A 21,386-nucleotide genomic window follows, 5' to 3' on the forward strand; every position below is an offset into this window, starting at 1 on the left:
ATGGATAAAACTGCTAATTGTACCTGAAATATATATATATATATATATATATATATATATATATATATATATATATATATATATATGTGTGTGTGTGTGTGTGTGTGTGTGTGTGTGTGTGTGTGTGCATACGTACATTTTTATTGTTCTACGTATGTCACCCTTTGTGTGTGTGTCTGTATTTTTCGCTTTTGTTCCCGTGGAAATCCATCTTTTAGGTCAAGAAGTAGGTTACTTTCTTACCTTTCCAGCGCGCCGTATTTCAACACTGTGTAATAATGTAATATTTGTGCTGTTGGTTTGTATCCGATTTTGTTTCTTTGAAACCTATCAAATCACACACACACACACACACACACACACACACACACAGATATATATATAAATTTTGTCTGATCTGCATCATCTTTGGTCTGCCGCAATAGTTGGTAGAGTGTCGGACTCGTAATCCTAGGGTTTCAGGTTCGATATCCCCCAGGTCAGCCCAGATCAGCCCAGGTCAACTGTTGGGTATGTCGTTAGGAAAGGTATGAAATAGCCAACAATGATTTAAATCAAACCCCCCCCCCCCAATATTCATCTTATGAATAGTTATTGTATAATTTTAGCAGAATATGTGTATGTGTGATCTATTATTTTTTTAAAAAAGGATCCCAAATGATATATTATGTTTACACATCAACGGAGAAAGGCCCTTCTAAACGGGAAGGGCATTTTTCGGGTCTTCTCTTTTCATTGCCCGTTTTGTCTAAATAAGTTGAAAATCTTCCTACTTGGCTAAAGATGTTGAGAATTCAAGCTACTCTCATTCCTGGATTTGACGAAATAGTACTTCCGCTCCCATGGTCCTCTGTTTATGCGCAATCAAGCATTCGTCCTTTGCTACCGCCACAGGATTAAACATAAACAAACACAACAAATACAATCCTGTGCAATTATGTGTGTTGGCTTCGTAGGCAACTTTTAGAACTTCCGTTGTATTTTATCATGTAATATAACAAACGACATAAGTTATGTTTACCTTCGTATGTATTTGCATTTTTCTTTTCAATTTACGGGTAATTAACGGGCCCATTATAAGGTGCGTTGATACAGGCACTTGCATAGCCTTTTCCAAATGTAATAACAATATCCCTGACTATGCAAGACCTGCTACCCATTCAAAACCCTGACCCTCGGATATCAACTTCGTACAGCACGAAGGATCTAATTCATGACCGAAGTATGTATAGATCTTAGATGCGATAATGCTCTACAGTCTACACTGTTCAAAAATGCTAAAAAATATTACCAGTCGTTTTTGAATAACTGCGACAATAACAAACATGACATAATTAGCTATATCTAAACCACAAAGAAACGATGGATTGGGGTGGGTGAACATTGGGAACATTTTCATATTCACGCTTTCTCTGATGCGTATAAGGTTGGTGTTTATTACGTTTCCAAGAAAGAAGTTCCGCTACTAATTTTCTCCGTTACCTGTAATTACATCTTATTTTATAAATTTCCAATAAATGTACTTTACGTGAATGTATTATAATCTGTCTTTTACGTAAGTGTGTTATCTTTTCTTGTTTCACTCACCATACACTGGTATGTGCTAAGCCATATTTAAAACATCGGTTGTTTTTTCTTTAAACGACATTTTTTTTGGTCCAAGTCGATCAGATTCTGTTCAGCAGCAACTTTGGACGAAATTGTGTAAAGGTTACTGTCTTTCTATTTTTAGTAACGGTAGCCAAATTCATATTTTCCCCACCTGTGTTGCGTATTTCAACCTGCATGAAATGAAATCTTCGTTACCCAATTAGACAGTTAACTATGAACGCGTACCCTTGCAAACTACCGTGGTGGTGAATTTACAAAAAAGTTCTTTAAATTCTACTACGGTTTCTCTTGGTAAGACTGTTGTTTTTTTGTTTTTTTTGAAAACTGGATACATTATTACAATTGGACTGATTACAGGCATTGAAAATTTAACAAATTAATTACGACGCTGTATATGCATTGTTCCACATTCGAGTACAAAGACTAGACTATACGCGTTGATGAAATTATAATTTAATTAAACAGATATGAATACATTATTTTGAATATAATTTGTTTACTATCCTGTGATTAGGAACTTTTATAATGAACCAATGTTGACGTTGCTTTGGGTAAATTTACACGAGGATTCAAGTCAAAGAATGCCTGTAACGTCAATGGATCGAGCGAAACGTCATTTATTGACCAGTTAGTCACTCATACATGTCAATCAACTTGACAACCGAGGTACATACCTGTGGGAAATAGAAGTGTGCCTCATACAGACAATATAATTGCAAAACAAGATCTATTTATTGTACATGTATTATACGATTAATATCAAGTTACATTGTAACTTGTTAACTCTGCCCTTCGATATAGGATTCTCTCTGCAGTTATTTACAGATAATAATCGTTAAATATTTGCATTCTAGTCATATCGAAACGAAATCTCAATCTTATTTTTCCATTAATACATGGAATAAGAAAAATCTACAAAAATGGTGAAGAACATGAGAAGAATGTATTTCTTTCTTGCAAGCACACACACATACACGCATGTATGTTTGTGTGTGTTAACAAATATAGAATGTAGTGCGTCTGAAATAATTGATAAACTGGGTTTCAGTATATAAACATTGACGCATAAGGTCACTTTTATGAAACCTTAAACGTAGCACAACGTAGTCAAGTTTTGTGTTATATATAACATAACAAGAGGCTTAAGGCGACCGGAGACCATTCATCTTCAAACACCTAATAGGCAAACGGCAAGAGCAGTTGTCAAAATATATGGATCAGTTGGATACTTATGGAGAAATTAATTGCAATGATACTAAAAACCCAGCTTGGGTGTGGCCAATGTGGATATGTGAGAAAGTTGCCAGTAATTTCCCGTGGTTCGATGGTTCTTACTGAGGCTTTTCCAGGGTTCTTCCTCCACCACTTATACTGACCGCCAAATACAGCCTATATTGTCCTTGAAAATTGCATGAAACCCCCAAAACAGCAACTTGCATTGCACGAGCTTTTCTGCCATTTACACCGAAAACGAAAGTTAGAGCATATATCATGTGTTCTTTAACAAAACTCAGAACACACACATGTTTAAAGATTATAAAGTTGCAAAATACATTATATATATATATATATATATATATATATATATATATATATATATATATATATATATACACACACACACACACACACACACACTTTGATTTTGTAAGAGTTCTCGAAACAGCTGAGTACACAACAGCGGAGCGATCCTCATATAATTGTATAATAGTAAGTGACACGTCTATTTGTTGTTATTCATTATTACATTCAGTGAAGGTTAATATGGAGTTATTCATGTTATAGTTGTTCAAGCTCAGGTTGTGATAACCATTTATTTATTAAACTTGTTATCTTTAATTCATTTAAATAAAAAATCAGAATTCAGTGAAAACAATACAAGCTATTATAGAATGAAAATGACGACTAACACAAGTTAATATTCAAATGACAATGCATTTGGTTAGTAACCCAACCTTTTCTATCAAAAAATCAAAAAGACCTCATTTCTCAATAATTAGTGTACAGTGAAACCAGTATATAAGGGACATCAATGGTGCACGAATATAGAGGCGAAATAGTTTGGGGAACTAAAGGAAAAGTTATTAAATGTCGTCATACATCACCAGATATCCGTTTATAGAGGTGTTTTCTACAGCAGATTTCACTGCATTTACCCCCTCCCATGACTTAAAAACGTCGCGACAGAAAATTCTGGAGGAATGGCGCTGCAGTCTTGATTATATCATTGTGACCATGACGTTTTCACGAATATTTTCCATTTACCTCCAACTTCCAAAAGTTTTATAATTCTGAAAATTGCAGAAGTGAGAGATGAAATGGATGATTTTAGAAACATAAGACTGGTTCATGATATAGTGAATGGCACGTTCGGCAAGGAGCACGTGCTATGTATTTAAATAATCTTGCTGAAAAAATACACAGTACCATAGTTTCATGTTTAACGATAAGGATATTTTAATAATTCTTTTTCCAACACTTAATTGATAATTTAACCCTTTTTCTGATGGTTCTTTCGTCATTTCCCACTCATTAGATGGAACGACTCTCAGAGAGGGAGAGAGATATGTCACTCAGAATTCGTTAAGTTGCGGTGTCATTCTAGCGATATAGGTGTTATATAGCTAATATGTGCGAAGACGTACTGGGATCGAACTGGAAAACAGGAAGTCGAGGTCTAAGTGTACGGTTGCAATTCTAGACGAAGCCGTGGGAGAGTATGGAATATATAGTGATTTCTATTCTGCGAGACATCGGCATTACCATATTAGGGCATGCCTTACAATCTCCAGTTTCACTTTACCCTTGGATCACGCATGACCCTCATGTTTCAGTGATACCTAATTTCGTCAAAAACCTGCTCTATGTACACTCAGACCCTGACTAGCTTTTGTAGACACCATTGTCAAGGAATTCGTAAATCATAGCTTGCAATGGATATAGTTTTATTAGATATATATTAAGTCTTATAATGAAGCTGGTGTAGAGCCACAATATACAGTGAATAATAGCATCTACTTGTTTTACAATATATAGCTGTAATACAGATGGCTTTATTGTAAACTCAGTTAATAAAAAATTTCTAACAATCCTTTTCTTTCTTATATGAATTTAAATTACAATTCTTAAAATCATACGTTTATATGAATTTAAATTACAATTCTTAAAATCATACGTTTATTAAAATATATGAATTAAAATTACAACTCCAAAAATCATACATTCAAAAAATTCCTAAAAATGACATCGTAACAGGTAAAAACGTCTGGAGAATCGGTGATACTTAGTCATCTAGAATATGGACGGCATCTAGAACTGGACTGAGAATCACCTGTGTAAATGGGGGAAAAAACTGTCCTAATGATTTCGGAAGGTTTCAAACGCTGTATTTTGTAATAGTGGGGAGTTAGCAATCACTAATATTGAAGAAACTAAAACTGGTTCGACTTCCACACGTCAATCAGGCAGCAGTGTAGAGCTGAAACGTTGAAAAAAATATTTTAAGCAGCATTGACACACACCATTAAATGGAGAGAACTCGCTACATCTCGAAGCACTAGCGTGCACGACGTGTAATGCTGTCGCTGACACAGTTTGTTTACTTAGTTTGGAATAGGGAAACAATGCAAAGGAATGACTGCATTGGTAAAGTTTTTTGCTTTACTTTTTGTTGTTTTGTTATTGCTTTTTTTAACCAAAAAAGACTGTAACAAAAGAATATACCTAAGGTAAGAACCTGTACTAGAAGTCGTGCAGATCTACAATGAACATAACTATGTATAGTTAAAACAAAATAAAAGAGAAAACCACAGAAATCCATATAAATTAGGAAAAGGGCATAGTTCTTTGAACAGCTATATTAGACCAATGAAGAAACTTAGAGATGGTTTCAAGATCTTTACTTTTAATCTGCAATCATATATGCAATGGAACAGGAGAAACCAGTCAAGATCGGGCTCCAAGGAACCCCGCCCCAAACAGTTTCGGTTTTGACTATGTTTTTTTTCTCTCGGTTTACTGAGGTTCTCAGATTTCATCTAAGATGAGACGTAACTAGATCATTTCCCTTTCTTACAGTAAAATGTGTATCTTAATTCCTGACTAATTTACGTTGTATTAATATAACATTATTGTTTATAGTTATGTTCATCACGTAAGTGTTTAAACTAAATTTATTTCAAGAGGTGTATTTGTACTGCGATATAAATTTGCATGATTGGATGAAATGTTACTAGTCGGTAAAAGTATGACTGAACAACTTCAAAAACTAACTGATTAAGACATATTTCGATGCAGGGTATTATATAGTCATACGGACAATTAAACATAATCTCGTTTGATTGGCACAAGTGTTGTCGTTATATTAAAAGCTATTAACTTTAAAAGTTCTTCATCCAAGTTCAAATGATATTGATTAGTATTTGTTGAAAATGGTATCAATCTGTGCTTGTATGTGTGTATTGGCATTGTTTTTAAAAAGGAGTTCGGTTTAGTCAGGTTTCGGTCACGACTGATTTCACTGTACGTACAAATCTCGTGAAAAGAAGAAAGTGGCGGAATGATACAAGATGAAGCTTCTATAGGCTTCAACCGCAACTCTAAATAGAGGTATAACGACAGGCATCCGGACATCCAACTTGCATCGAAAGAAAGTGAACGGGCCAAAAGATTATTAAAGGTATATCTGAAACCCCAATATCACTTGCCTCATCATTATTCAGTGTGTCGATTTCTACAATGTCTTAAATTTCGACTCTATGCGATCAACAGTTAGTGAGATATTTAACTTCTAATGTTCATGTCAAAATAGTCCCCTTAGACCATGTACATCTGCTGTTTCCGTAGCATGACATCACTGGAGGAACAGTGTGGCGAATTACCATTGTTATACTGAGTATGAAGTTTCTCGAAATTGTTTTCTAATTACCTATTACATGTAAATCCATACCTATATTTTCACAGTACATACAATTTCCTCCCCAAAAAACTATCTAAACAATATCTTACATTAGATGAGGAAGATGTGTGACCTCTATTTTGAATAAAACTTCGTGGTACATGATCATGAGTAAATGTTCTTCTCTTCGTAGGCATGTCTTAGTGAAGCTTGTTTCTCTTCAAAAGCATGTCTTTCTGAGCAGACATATTGGTATCACTGGTCAACAGTGAAATCATTACTGACTTGAAAAGGCCCTAATCTGTAGTATTTTGGTGTGCCGAACACGAATATAACCGTGAAAAATTTGTATTGGCTCTCGTTTTGAAGATATTCATATACCTCATTTTCTATGTTTCACTGTGTAAATTTCTCCAGTAGGACTGCAGCAACATCCGGAATAATGATGTAACATTGCATAATACCATCATGCTCACATCATCCACAGTTGATTGCATCATTTTCTGATGCAATGCAATACTAATGCCATGCGGCTGCTGAAGTAAGTTGACGTCAGCAGTGTACTATACATGTGTAGGCCTATTATACTAATGCCAGGCGGCTGCTGAAGCTGACGTAAGCAGTGTACTATATAAAGCCCAATCAGATAGGTTCAGCATTTAAAATATTTTAGACGTTGTGCGAGACAGTTCAAGCTACTGTTACATAAAACTTATTATTTTATCCACTTACGTACAATAAAGAACAGTAATGCCTCGAAAGTGTGTTAATACCGCGGACAATTTTTGCTATATTTGTGGGGAAGTGACATTTGCCAACCAGAAGAAAAGTATCAATTCTCAAGTGAAGAAGACATATCATCTTTACTTCGGATGCAAGGTTGGTGACCAAGACAAGCCTTGGGCTCCGCATATATGCTGTGCTACATGTACAACACAGCTTTCACAGTGGTTGAATTGCAAAAGGTCATCAATGCCGTTTGCAGTCCCAATGGTGTGGAGAGAGCCAAGCAACCACCTAAATGACTGTTACTTCTGCTTGGTTCCTCCTCTTTCCGGCGGAATAACGAAGCGAAAGAAGTCGAGAATAGTCTACCCAAACATTCCGTCTGCATTGAGACCAGTTCCACATGGTGAGGGACTTCCTATTCCAGAACCTCCAGCAGAATATTCTCTTGATTCATCTGACGAAGACAAAGGTGAGTCGACCTGTTCTTCTCCTGGTCCATCAGCATGCAGTGATCCAGATTTTCACTGTGGTGCATCATCAACCCCACACAGAATAACACAGGAAGAACTAAATGACCTGATTCGTGATTTGGACTTATCAAAGAACAAGGCAGAATTGCTAGGATCAAGACTCCAACAATGGAATCTTCTAGAAGAAGATGTCACAATTACTGCATATCGAAAGCGCCACCAGCAATTGGAGCCTTTCTTCAGAAAGGAAAGTAATCTGATATTCTGTTCCGATATTGAGGGCCTCATGAATGCTTTAAAAATCACTCATGACCCACAAGAATGGAGACTATTTGTGGACTCTTCGAAACTGAGTCTCAAGGCTGTGCTTTTGCACAATGGAAACATTCTTCCATCTATTCCAGTAGCGTATGCTGTCCACATGAAAGAGACATACGATAACTTAAGGCAGCTACTGAATTCCATTGAGTATAACAAGTACAGCTGGCACCTCTGTGGTGATTTGAAGGTAGTTGCCCTTTTAATGGGACTGCAGCAAGGATATACAAAATACATGTGTTTCTTATGCGAGTGGGATAGCCGAGCAAGGGAAATGCACTACATGAGGAAGGAATGGACTCACAGGCAGAATGTAGCCATTGGAGAGAAGAATATCCAACACCCAGCTCTGGTTGAGGCTCAGAAAATCTTGCTACCACCCCTTCACATCAAACTAGGTTTGATGAAGAACTTCGTGAAAGCCATTGACCGGACTTTGCCAGCATTCCGATACCTGCATGAAAAATTCCCTCGACTCAGCGAAGCAAAGATTAAAGAGGGAGTTTTTGTGGGTCCTCAGATTCGAGAGCTTTTCAAAGATGACCGGTTCAACAACTTGCTGGAAGGTGACGCGAAACAAGCATGGAATGCTTTTCGCCTAGTTTCTACAAACTTCCTCGGAAATGTTAGGGCAGAAAACTATAAGGAACTAGTAGAAGACATGTTGATGAAGTATAAGAAACTTGGCTGCAATATGTCTCTAAAGATTCACTTCCTTCATTCCCATTTGGATTTCTTTCCTAGCAACTGTGGTATTGTTAGTGATGAACACGGCGAACGTTTTCATCAAGATATCGCAACAATGGAACAAAGATACCAGGGAAAATGGTCCACTACAATGCTGGCTGACTACTGCTGGACACTCCTCAGAGATGCTCCCGAACAGCTGTACAAGAGACAGGCGAAGAAATCTAAGATGTAGTCAATGACTTGATTTTTTATAGGTAGGCTATTACAGTTGACCTTTTACTATTGGAATGCATTTCGTTATGTAAACATTAATTTCTTGCAGATTACAAAAAAACTAGAGCCAATTTTGCAATTTGACTGTCATATTCGTGTTCAGCACATAAAAATTGATAAGAATTGACTAATTTTATTTCAGTAACATGACTTTTGTAAAAATTTGTTGTCCAGTGTATTTAGCTAAAGTCTCACGGTTGGAGAGGATATACATAACTGCACGAATACTAATCAACCGAACGCGTGTTTGTAAAAGGGACACAACTACATAGTCTTATCAAGTACACTGTAAATTGGGTAACCGCCCTTATACAACAATTTAGCAATATACACCAACAAGCGTTCTCCGAACTAACCTTATATTGTCTCGGCTGCATTCAATCAATTTATTATTAATCTGATATGTGATAAAACAGCAGATCTAATACAAGCTTACTACTAGTATTAATTCCTAAACAACACAAACACAAATTATGGTATGATAAGGCCATATTCCAAGGAAACTCAATAGCCTAAAATCATAGGTAATATGACTGTGTACCCTAAAGCAACAACGTATTCGAGTGCCCCTTTAGCGACAAATATGATCAGTCTACTGTGCCCCCACGGGTAGGACAGGATTATAGATTAAGTTTTACAACTGATTACCCATGCCCTTCCTCCTATGTTACTCTTTCTCGAAACTTACGTAGGTAGACAAGCTCCTCTCTGGTAAAAAGCGTAGACTCGCTTTTCCACCTGACACCTATTCTAATAAACTGCTGGTCGGAATGCATGCACAAACCGAATGAGTTTCATTGTCAATTGATATCTCCATGGATCAAATGAATCCAGTTGGATTTTTAACGTAGCTTTAACAATTTTCAGTCACATCGCTACCATGTCTGCAGTGTGTCAGGTTGTAATGATGTCTAGCACTTGGACATCACGCCGCAGACATGCAGCATGATGTCCCACCCAGTCCCATTATCCTGACACCAGGCTGACCAGTCTTAACAGTAACGTCTTAATGCTGAGCGCCATGCAAGGCAGCCGTTAGTAAATTTTTGGTATGACTCGGCTCGGTTTGATCCCGCGACCTCCCGCATCAGAGGCAGACGCTCTAACCACTAGACCACCGAAGCGGTCGTATGCTGGATGTTCTTTTACGTTCGAGTGAGGTAGAGAATAGGAGAGTTCTTGTTTGGATGCTACAAGCAATATATATATATATATATATATATATATATATATATATATATATATATATATATAGAGAGAGAGAGAGAGAGAGAGAGAGAGAGAGAGAGAGAGAGAGAGAGATTTCACCTAAATCTTCTGCCACCAGAATTCTCAAATGTAAAAGACAGCCAAGACGTAACTATCTACCGCAAAAAAGCAAGAAAAGTGGTACTATCTACATACACTCGAAATTTTGAGGTCCAAGAACCTGTTATGTCATAGGAAGATATATTATTTCAACCTCATATAAGTGTGTCTTCATATTCAATTTGATTGGCATCATCCTTATTGCAATAATTTTTTATATGTAAACAATAGGCACGAAGGAAATGATATAATTATATCTGTATATTCATTAGTCTAGTCCATAGTCGATGATTTTTCGTTCATTTATACTACTGTTTCTATTGTAAAGTTAATATGGGCAAAAATAGATTGCATGTATGCATGTGCATGTGTGTGCGTGTCCAGATTAATGTTATGGATTGTGTGTTATATAATATTTCAAACATATGTATTCACATAAAACATTCACTGTGTGTAAGGGGAGGTGGTGAGGGCATGTTAAGCTATACTGTCAGTAAAGTTACATGTTATCAATAATTGAGTTCCTCAAAAATTAGTGCATGAATACCATTGAAAGTACTTTTTATACTAAATTTAGTAGCACTGAACTGTTGTTGACGGACAGTACAGCACGAACAACATAATGTTATTTGTTTGTGGTTTGTGTTTTTTTTATAGTTAACGGGCAGACGGATAAACATCTGAACTTGATATTGCAACTGTACAGTCAGCTTAGTTTTCTTTCAGAGCCAACACGAATTTGGGAACCGGGGATATATCCCTGAGGCCCGGGACCGGAAGGGGGCCCGTGCCGAATAATAATTTTTAATTTTATAAAAGACAAATTTTGTTTGAACAAGAACTAGGAGTGGCCCTGTTTTCCTTATTAAATATTTAGCCATATTTAGGTATTTATGTTGAAGAACAAAGAACCAGTCTAGAAAAATACAGAGCAAGTTTGTGGATTGAAATTGCTATCAGATCTTTTTCAAATATAAAATATATAAAATGCACTCATTAAATCTACTTATTAAAGAAAAATGCCTCAAATAAGGACACTCATCAAAATGCATTGCTATCTTATCTGACAGAATGTTTTGGCCTTAAATTTCAACTTAAACGTCTTTCATAACTGTAATAAATTATTGTTGTTTGCATTGACTTTAACATTAATTACTGTAATATAGAAACAGAAGATAATTGAGGGACCATAACCCCAAAAGGTTTGCACTGAAATAACATTTTATGACGACTAGATGGTCCTAAATGAAACTGGTGACGATCAAATATGGCCACCATTTCAGCCATCTTGAAAACATATAGCTCTCTCTCTCTCTCTCTCTCTCTTCATATACTCATTTTACTTGTTTGTAAACATGCCTCGATCAGTTGGGCTCAGTTTCAAACCTGTAAGTGGATACTGATGGAGACTGAAGTTTTTTACCTCACTGAAAAAGGTTCGTTGAAGACAGACAAAAGTCTTCTGCTAGGAGTCGAACCATGTTTCTCGGCGTGGCATTCATTAGCTCTGCCGTTTTAATGATACAAAGAGGGACAGGTTGCACATACATATTGGCATACACTGCCTAGCATGTATTTCACATGCTATCACTACTGTTCAAGAATTCGTTTCCTTATTGACTATTGTGAACATTTTTGTCTCTTTTTCTAAATTTTTCATGGTTTTCTTTAGAAAACGAAATACACGCATTCCCTATTCAGCAGAAACAATGTACATTGTTTCGTACTTTTGCAAACAATCCTTTTCTTGTGAACACCACTGCATTACAATACAGCACAAGCACCATGTTTTTTAAAGTTAATATTGTTACAATTTGAAGAAACATCAACGGAATAAAATGTTGATAAACATAACTTACCTTTTACCTAACACAATCTACCCCATTGTGCACAAAAGTAGATCCGGGTCTACCACATAGCGTTAATTTCGTCCATATTGATGTATTAAGATTAAGCCTCATAGCAGAATTTACTATAAAATGTTAATTATATTCATTATCTGTAAACAACAATATTTTTTTTCTTCATATTTATGTCGATAAACATAACTTACCTTTTACCTAACACAATCTACCCCAACTGCGTCGGAACTAAATACCCTATTTGTATTGCTTTGCCGTAAAGCACCAAAAACCAAACCTAAGCAAACAGTTACACAGGATGGACGTCTATGTGTGCACAAAAGTAGATCCGGGTCTACCACATAGCGTTAATTTCGTCCATATTGATGTATTAAGATTAAGCCTCATAGCAGAATTTACTATAAAATGTTAAATATTTTCATTATCTGTAAACAATAATATTTTTTCATATTTATGTTAGTTACGGCATTCTTTCCGTGATAAATCGGCAAAATACAGGCAGACAACAAAATGATACTCAATATACACGCCTCCTTCACATCATTGAAATCTCTCCCACGATTAGCTGAAGTGGTGTTCAATTATTTATTATTTGTGACAATTACAAATGAATGGAAACAAAACCCATTGATCGTAAATGCGACTTATTATAACGGCTTGTTCAGTTGTGTGTGTGTGTGTGTGTGAGAGAGAGAGAGAGGGGGGGGGGGTTGGAGAGTACGCATGCAGGTCATCGTAGAGGTCTAAAATGAACAAATTCAATGGATGATAATAGTAATAGCAAACATATTTTTTCACGTCCTCCAGGAATCGTGCTACACTGAGGGCAATGACTAAAGAGAGGTCTTGGATGCACTTCTCGCACGCTCGATGAGCTACGCAGAAATTAGGAATGTGAATGCATGCATGCAAGCATTCGAAATCGAAAAAGATATTGCTTTTATTCTTGTGGTCATCTTCTTGCTCCTGTTAGGGTTGGTATTTTTTAAATAAGCATTCGTGTTCCAAGTCCACTATTTGGTGACAAATGTGACATTGTTTCTTTTCTGAACAAACGTGCGCCTTGGTAATATTGGTACGTATGCCTTGTCCACGCGTCGGGCAAAATATCAGGAGTTAACAAGCTCTTTTCCGCTGTAAGGCTTGCGTCTTCAGATGTTCTTGGTAACAGGTTGGACTGACAAGCTGGGCAATGCACTCATTTTTGTCCTTCAGCAAGACAGGGTTTAGAGGTAACAACATCCCTCATATTTCGATCCACAATGCTTGTGCTGCTCTCGATTATTATAGCCATAGTCACATTTCTCACAATAGTAAAAATTTCACAGGAATCCTGTGATACTGGTAATGGCATCGAAATGTTCATCGTGATGATAGACGTGAATGTATTTCCGTCTTTGAAATCATCGCCTCGAAACAACAGAGGTCCGCGCACTTCTTGAGGGTGCACATTCAAGGTGTATCGTGGAATCAAGACGTTTGCAATTTTTGCATCTCAGGAATGCCACAGGTATGTCTTTGGACGGGCCAGCTTTCTGTAACACGAGTTCTGATTGTCTTCTTTTTTTCGCTCTTTTCCATTCTGCCGTTTCGTTTTTGTAAGCATACGTTCTTCCCACCACGATGGCACGGGCTAAACATATCTTGTCTTGAGGGTTGTTAATTCGGATGAGACTGTTTGGTTCTGCGAAGGTCGTCCACCAATAACACTTTTCTGCGCTGTCACGTCCCTTTGGGAAGAAAAACCTTGGCCATGTACAGAGTCGCTTTTCCATCAGTGATGTGAAACTAGTCGTTGGACTGCTGAACGTGTTGAATTTGTCGATGACTTTGGAAGGTGTCAATTATGATGGCCTGCTAAACTCAATCCAAACGGGGGATTGAGACTGTCGTGATAAATGGAAAGTGTCAAGTGACTGTCTTTGCTGGCTCAATATTGCCGTTCCAGTGTGGTTAACAAAGAATCCCACAAATCGGTGATGAACCCCTCTATATTCTCCATCGGTAATTCTGACTTGAAATCATTATATATATATATATATATATATATATATATATATATATATATATATATATATATATATATATATATATAAATTCATTGCTCTGCGGTAGAATATGGATAATTAATGCAACTTAAAATGTTCTAAGTGATAACAATGAACGAGGATTTTTATTTTTAACCATCGTTTGTTTTTTCAGACAGTTTTGGTTTTAAAAAATCTCGTAAAGGGCGCTTCTTGTTTTTGTTGCTGCTCTAGCTCTCATTCCTTCAGGTGCCTCTTCCGTATAGAGACGTACAGACGGACATATAACGGGTAATCAAAGAGAATATAGCTGGGGATCGGACCGGCAAAGAGGAGAGGACGTCGAACGGAACGACGCACACACAGAGGAGAGAAGCAAAGGATCAGGAACGATAAAATGTGGGAAAATATCGGAGAGAAACCACTGGAACAGGGTAAGTCACCTGAATTGATCATTTGATTAGGGAATTTTAAGTGAAAGTTAATACTTTACAATTAAACATTTTCTAGGTGTTTCTTTTTCTTGTTTCCCCAAGCCTTAGCCCTAATCAATTTAGATGAACTGTTTTGCCTCATGGTATTAATTACCACTCAGTATAAGCATAACTGAAATGTTTAGGGATTCCTAAATTGAAAGTTACAGCTTTAAAATGAACTTAGTTTGGCTTACATTGTCTTTTTTCTAAATGCTGGTCATAAATAAGATACACTTGGTTTTTCCTTAAAGTACCAATATCCTATTAGCATAATCAAAACCTACAAATGAACTCTAACAAACCAAGCAATAAGGGAAAAAGCAAAGCTAAACAAAACAAAACAGAAGAAGAAAAAAAAAAAAAAACGTTTCAACAGCTATGACCAGACGGAATTAAGTTGGACATCTTATTCGTAAGAACGAAGACAATCATATTCGGAAGAACTAAGACAATCATATTCGGAAGAACTAAGACGATCATATTCGTAAGAACTAAGACAATCATATTTGTAAGAACTAAGACAATCATATTTGTAAGAACTAAGACGATCATATTCGTAAGAACTAAGACAATCATATTCGGAAGAACTAAGACAATCATATTTGTAAGAACTAAGACGATCATATTCGTAAGAACTAAGACAATCATATTTGTAAGAACTAAGACAATCATATTTGTAAGAACTAAGACAATCATATTTGTAAGAACTAAGACGATCATATTCGTAAGAACTAAGACAATCATATTCGGAAGAACTAAGACGATCATATTCGTAAGAACTAAGACAATCATATTTGTAAGAACTAAGACAATCATATTTGTAAGAACTAAGATAATCATATTCGGAAGCAGTCACCTGCCTTAATGAGCTAACTGCAAAATTGACTTTTTAGCCCCAATTCTGAACTCCACCCTTAATGAGTCTGACTTAAGCAAACTCATACTGCCATACAGCACCCTCGATACGACAGAATCCTTACTGGCACTGAGCAACAACAACAAAAAACCTGTGGACATGAGCACACAAACGGACGAACCAACCGCCGACTCTAAAAGAACTAAACCAAGCCCACTAAAAATTCACTCTTCCAAGGGATCCAAATTTATGAGCTCTTAGTTACAAACACCAACCACAAAAATATGAGACCAATGGCATGGGTAATCATATTAGCAAGCCACAATAAACAGATTTAGCTAAGAAAAACGGATGACCGAAACAGAATCCAAAGCAAAAAAATAGCTCAGGAAAGAGGAAAAATGACCACAAAATTAAAAAACAAAACTAAATCCCAGTGAGGATCCATCACAACAAATGCGACCAAGGCAGGATCTCTTACTCGCAACAATCACAAAACCCAACCACAGAAAATGAAAACGACAGCTGTAACCACCACAAAATAAATCGAAGGAAACATAAAACAAAAGGAATGACAGAAATCAACACACGCACCCACTACACAAGACACACCATGCCGGATATGATATGTATTCATAAAACACACCTGAACGACGTCACCAACATACCTAATAGCATAGGATATAATAACAAACATCTGAGTCATCGCTCATCCACCGCAATCGTGGGGGAGAGGTAGCAATTTGCAAAGGCAGTGGTGGGGTAGCAATTTTTGTTAATAATAGAATCATAATATAGAACCAAGACCTACCATAATTAAGACCACCTCTGTGACTTGGAAAGCCAAGCGATAAAATCGTACGCACACAAGAACAACATTATAATTGTTAACTTGTACGAAACATTCGATCAACGCAACTTCCCATTTGATAACAATAATAAAATGTCAGAAATGCAATTTGATATTACTAAATAATGGATCCCGAACTAAATTAGAGGGCATAATGGAACAAACATCGGCTATCAACTTGTCTTTCTGCATACCAAAAATGGCAGGAATAACCGAATGGCCAGTCGGCGAAAATGACACGCTAGAGAGTGATCCATACATATAGAAATCCAACTGAAAGCACCACAAACTGATACGTCACTTCCACCAAGATGGAAGAATGAACAATCCACCGGGAATCGGTTTAGAAAATATGGGGAAACAGTAGACGTTACAAACATATACAACCAGGATATCGACACCTTTAATAACACGATATAAACACTAAATACACTTGTAAAATTTAGCATGGGCAATTTCACGAGTTGCATATTTCAACCCATTTCAACTTACGTAGTTTAAAAGTACATTCATAACACTGTTTTGATCTGATCAAATCTTGAAAATAAGCAAAGAAAAGGACCATGTGTTTAAAACCACTTATTTTTTGTAAACATGCATACGTATCCATTCACCTGGTCAAAGTATTGATACTATTCGAAATTATATAGTAAATTCCCCATACAGTAGAAACGCAGACTTACAGAATGCACTTGAAGCTTGTGCTTGAATTCTGTGCTCAAAACGTTCGTAGAACACGGCAGAATGATTGACGTTTCTCAAAATTCTGGAAGACAAATGTTCAATAACAAAATCTAGAAAGTTTTTACTAATCATCATTTTGAGCTGTTTAGTAAATTTGTTTCTTGTACTCCGAATCTTCTGAATGAATCGTTATAATTATCAACAGGCCATTTGGTTGACTGTGACATCACCGGAAAGTATTCGTCGTTTGAAATGACACGAAGAAGTTTAGATAATCTAATGGTTAACCATTCTGCGGCATCTGTGTATGTATTAACTTGTATATTTTGATATCTAATTGAGAACTTAAAATATCTGTATTCAGCACTTCAGATATTGACATAGCTTTAATATCTTCACGCTATTTATTACTTAATTAAATGACTGATATAAAGAATCAAAGAAAGCACCTGATTTACAGGTAGGTCTGACATGCGTACAAAGCATGAATCCGTTTGTTTTGCCTCCATACGATTCAGAGTTCCATTCGTGGTTCATTCGCGTAAGAAGTGTATAGTCATCTGTCCAAATGCAATGATTTCCTTGGATGTAATTAGATCTTCTCTCTCCAAAACCACTCAAGCATCAAAGCATTGCGCAGTTTATGTTGTAAAAACAATAGCTGAAATCGAGGTTAGATGGACGATCAGATGATAAGATTCGTAAATACGAATGATATGTTCGTGATTGTTTCCAGCTAAACTGTGAATAAATTAAAATTACAAACAACATAGCAGAACATAATATGTATCAAAGGAAAGAAAAAAGACGTGTGTTACAAAAACTGTATTGCTTGTAACGAAGTAATTTTGATTATTTAAATAATTTCCAATTAAATATGCATTGCAGTGTGGCGTCATGAGGATGAAATGACACTCTGGGTACAATAGTAGTTTACATTACAGTCACCATTTTGAAACATGGCACTCTGAAAGCAATATGAACTCCATGCTAACACATAAGATTAACATTAATGTGCCGCCTCTCTCTGTGTCTCTGTCTCTAACTGTCTGTCTCTGCCTGTCTCTCTCTCTCTCTCTCTCAGTTAGTTTTGAACTGACTAATATTATATGCTTAGCTAAAATAGTTAGAATAACAACGTCTTTGTTATATGAACCAGCGTGCAAAATTCATTCTGCTTCATTTGCATAAAATCTGAAAATACATATGCATTTAATCATTATTGCATACCGGCACGCTATTTCAAATACCAAGACCTTTACGGATAAGATAAGACTGTTTTGTCCTAACAAAACCATCAAATGAGTGCGTGACACTAAACAATCCCTTAGGAATTAATTGAAAACTTACGAATTATTCTTTTGTACCTGAGCAGCAGGGATGGTGAAAAGACTACTTTTAGAGCAAGTCTTCTTTGAAAATAAAAGATCATTCGACAAAAATGAAAATACATTGTCAATAACGTCAAACCGAAGGCTCTAACCGACCGAGATTTCCTCTAGTTGCCTTAGCTCATTTGTTTGCTTTTTCTTTGTCGTTTGTGATTTCAAATTTGTATGTGTGTTCGTTTACCCGTCGGACACTCATATTTGGTCGCAACCTCTCTGCTGCTGCTTTTATAACCAAACATTTTATCAGGACCTTCACGATATCGTGACCGAGGATCATGCACATTTGTTGGTACTGGTAAACACTGTACATTTGCAAAGACGGCGATGAAATCTGTGAATGCAGAGACTGGTGAAGAAATAAGATTGCAATCAATGAATGTAGCTGGAAAGTATTGTAATATTTCAATGCGTTTTGTACAATATGTCGCAGATAATATTACCAGATCAGCATTTTCGAAAAAATATTTTAAAAAAACATTATAGTATATGCCATTATGTTAGAAACAAACAGATGAAGGGAGATGACTATCTCAGGCTAAGGTCTCTCCGGCAGAGTAATTAAGTGGTTACCCCGCTTGTTACTGCGTAATATGTGACCAGATGATTATTTATTTTGTCATAATTTAGTACTTAACTGTCATTGTGTAAGTCAAGACAGATAAACAGTAAGTCCCTTCCCGTTTAAAATACAGCTAAGTTATTGTTAGATCTCCTGCATAGTAACATGTATTTGACCTTCTGAAAGTGATTGGGTCAGTCGTATGTTGAGAGCGTGAGAGAATCATTGTATTTTTACACCATATATTTTTTTTTTAATCAATTCATTTCATAAATTTCCATCTTTCACACACTGTGTTTGTGTTATCCATTTAGTCCAAAAACCCACTCGGTTTCTATTCTGCGACAATGGTGTCAGAAGTGGGATCTTTGGATTAAGTAAATCGTTATAATCTTTTTGTGAAAGTCTACACTTATTGTTTATATTCGAGTGTAACCTTCTTGACAAGATAATCTTCAAGTAGGTGTTTGTTTTGCTTAGTTGTTCTAGGCCTGTGGGTTTAGTCTAAATACATATTGATTTTGTCTTGGTTGCCATCATCAGGAATATAAGGTTAGTTTCTTTTGTAAAATTAAATTTGTTATATTTGTGTCATCCCTTAAGGACTTGGTCGCCTTTGGCAAAGAACTTGGGTATGACAATGGACGTGCCCTCATTGAACATTGACAATTTTACGTTTTGCGAAATATTTTTTCTCACCGAAAGCACAGTCAATGTTTCATGATTCGGTCAATTCATATTGTGCTTTCAAAACAGGTTTTGTTCCGTTCACGTTTACTACTGTAGTAAATGGACTTGATTACTGTGAGAACGCAAATTCCAATACAACTACATATTCTAATGTCCATTTGATTAGTCTAAATCAATAAGATGTTTGAAGTATTCTCAGTGGCATAAATATCATCTTAGTGATTAAGATTCATTCTAGTCGTTTCCTTTCCACATTTAATGTAACTTGTTTTCTAGAGTCTTGCATAGATTCTTAGCAAAGTATGATAAAATTAAATATTCTAACATTTCATATGCGACCATCCTTGTAAGTTTTGAAGGAAAATAGCTTTTACTTTTGTAAATATGCATATTCATAAAACAATCTAAAACCAGGCTATGTTGGACTTATCAGATATATATTCATGGCATGTATTTTCATAAGGAACATGTACAATTCCATTTGTAAGGATTTCACTTACTTTCATACGACATTAACTAGAAATTAAACATTGATTTTTTTTTAAATAAAGTTAAAAACGTTTCAAAAGGAAATCTTTGCTTTTATATAATAAGTTAAAATAATGAATGCTGTTTCTGTTCCCTGATATATCGCCGCCCCCTCCCCCCCCCCCCCCGTCGGTCCTGGTTTAGATCAATGACACATTTAAACTAGTTGTGTAATTTTTGTCAGTACTAATGGCAATATCCTATGTTTATAACTTCTAAAGATGTTTTGTGATTTCTTTTAGGTTTAAATATTTTATATTTTATAGACTATTTTCATGGGAAAAGGTACAATTTTAATAAATTCAAAGACCCGTCTACGATTTTTGTGTGTGTTTAATATTTTATAGTGTATATCATTCTGGTGTGTGGTTGGAGAGAGATAGAGCATCTTATTCTCAAGTAGATGATTATAATGGGAACCGGTATACATAATGGTCCCCTACATGTTATGCTAACCTACGCCATTGCATATTGATAATTTAGTCATTATATAGTTATTGAAATAGGCCTAATACATACAGTACGGTACATGTACGTTGGTCCTACAAAATGTAAGACGCTGACCCTGATATGCATTTTTGGTATAGGATACTTTGTGTACATCATATCCCCTCACCCTTATTGTGCATATCAGGGTCGAGGTCTTAAATTGTACAACTAACATTGGTCAGCAGTGCACTCGCTTGGTGAGCCAGCTAGGATCATTTGCGTGAGAACGGCACAAACACGTAACAAACAAGCTGACACCGTAACCATAATTCCTTTTTAAGGGACTAAAACTAATTGTACTGGGTTTGCGTACATCTTATGCTAGAAGCTTGAAGAAGAAAAAAAAACGAACCAAGGCCGTACATTCATCTACATTGCAGAACATTTCAAACCAACTGTTATTTGTATCAGTATAACTCACCTGCTAAAGAAACAAAATGTATATAGAAAGAGACATGTAAACGTTCATTTTTCTCTCGCATCAAGAAAAGATGTAGTATTGTTAAGTGAGACATGGTATATACAAGTAATATTTGACATATAAGGTTCATGGATGATATATGTCAGTATGTACTTTCTCATATATATTAACATTCTACTCGCATTGAAAACTGTTGGTATCGTGTGCAAAAAGCCTCAAACGGACCATTTAAATCTTCCTGTTTCAACGAAACTTGA

The sequence above is a fragment of the Sinohyriopsis cumingii genome, chromosome 6 (genome assembly GCF_028554795.1).
Source record: "Sinohyriopsis cumingii isolate HCF-2022 chromosome 6, ASM2855479v2, whole genome shotgun sequence".
Taxonomy (NCBI): Eukaryota; Metazoa; Mollusca; class Bivalvia; order Unionida; family Unionidae; genus Sinohyriopsis; species Sinohyriopsis cumingii.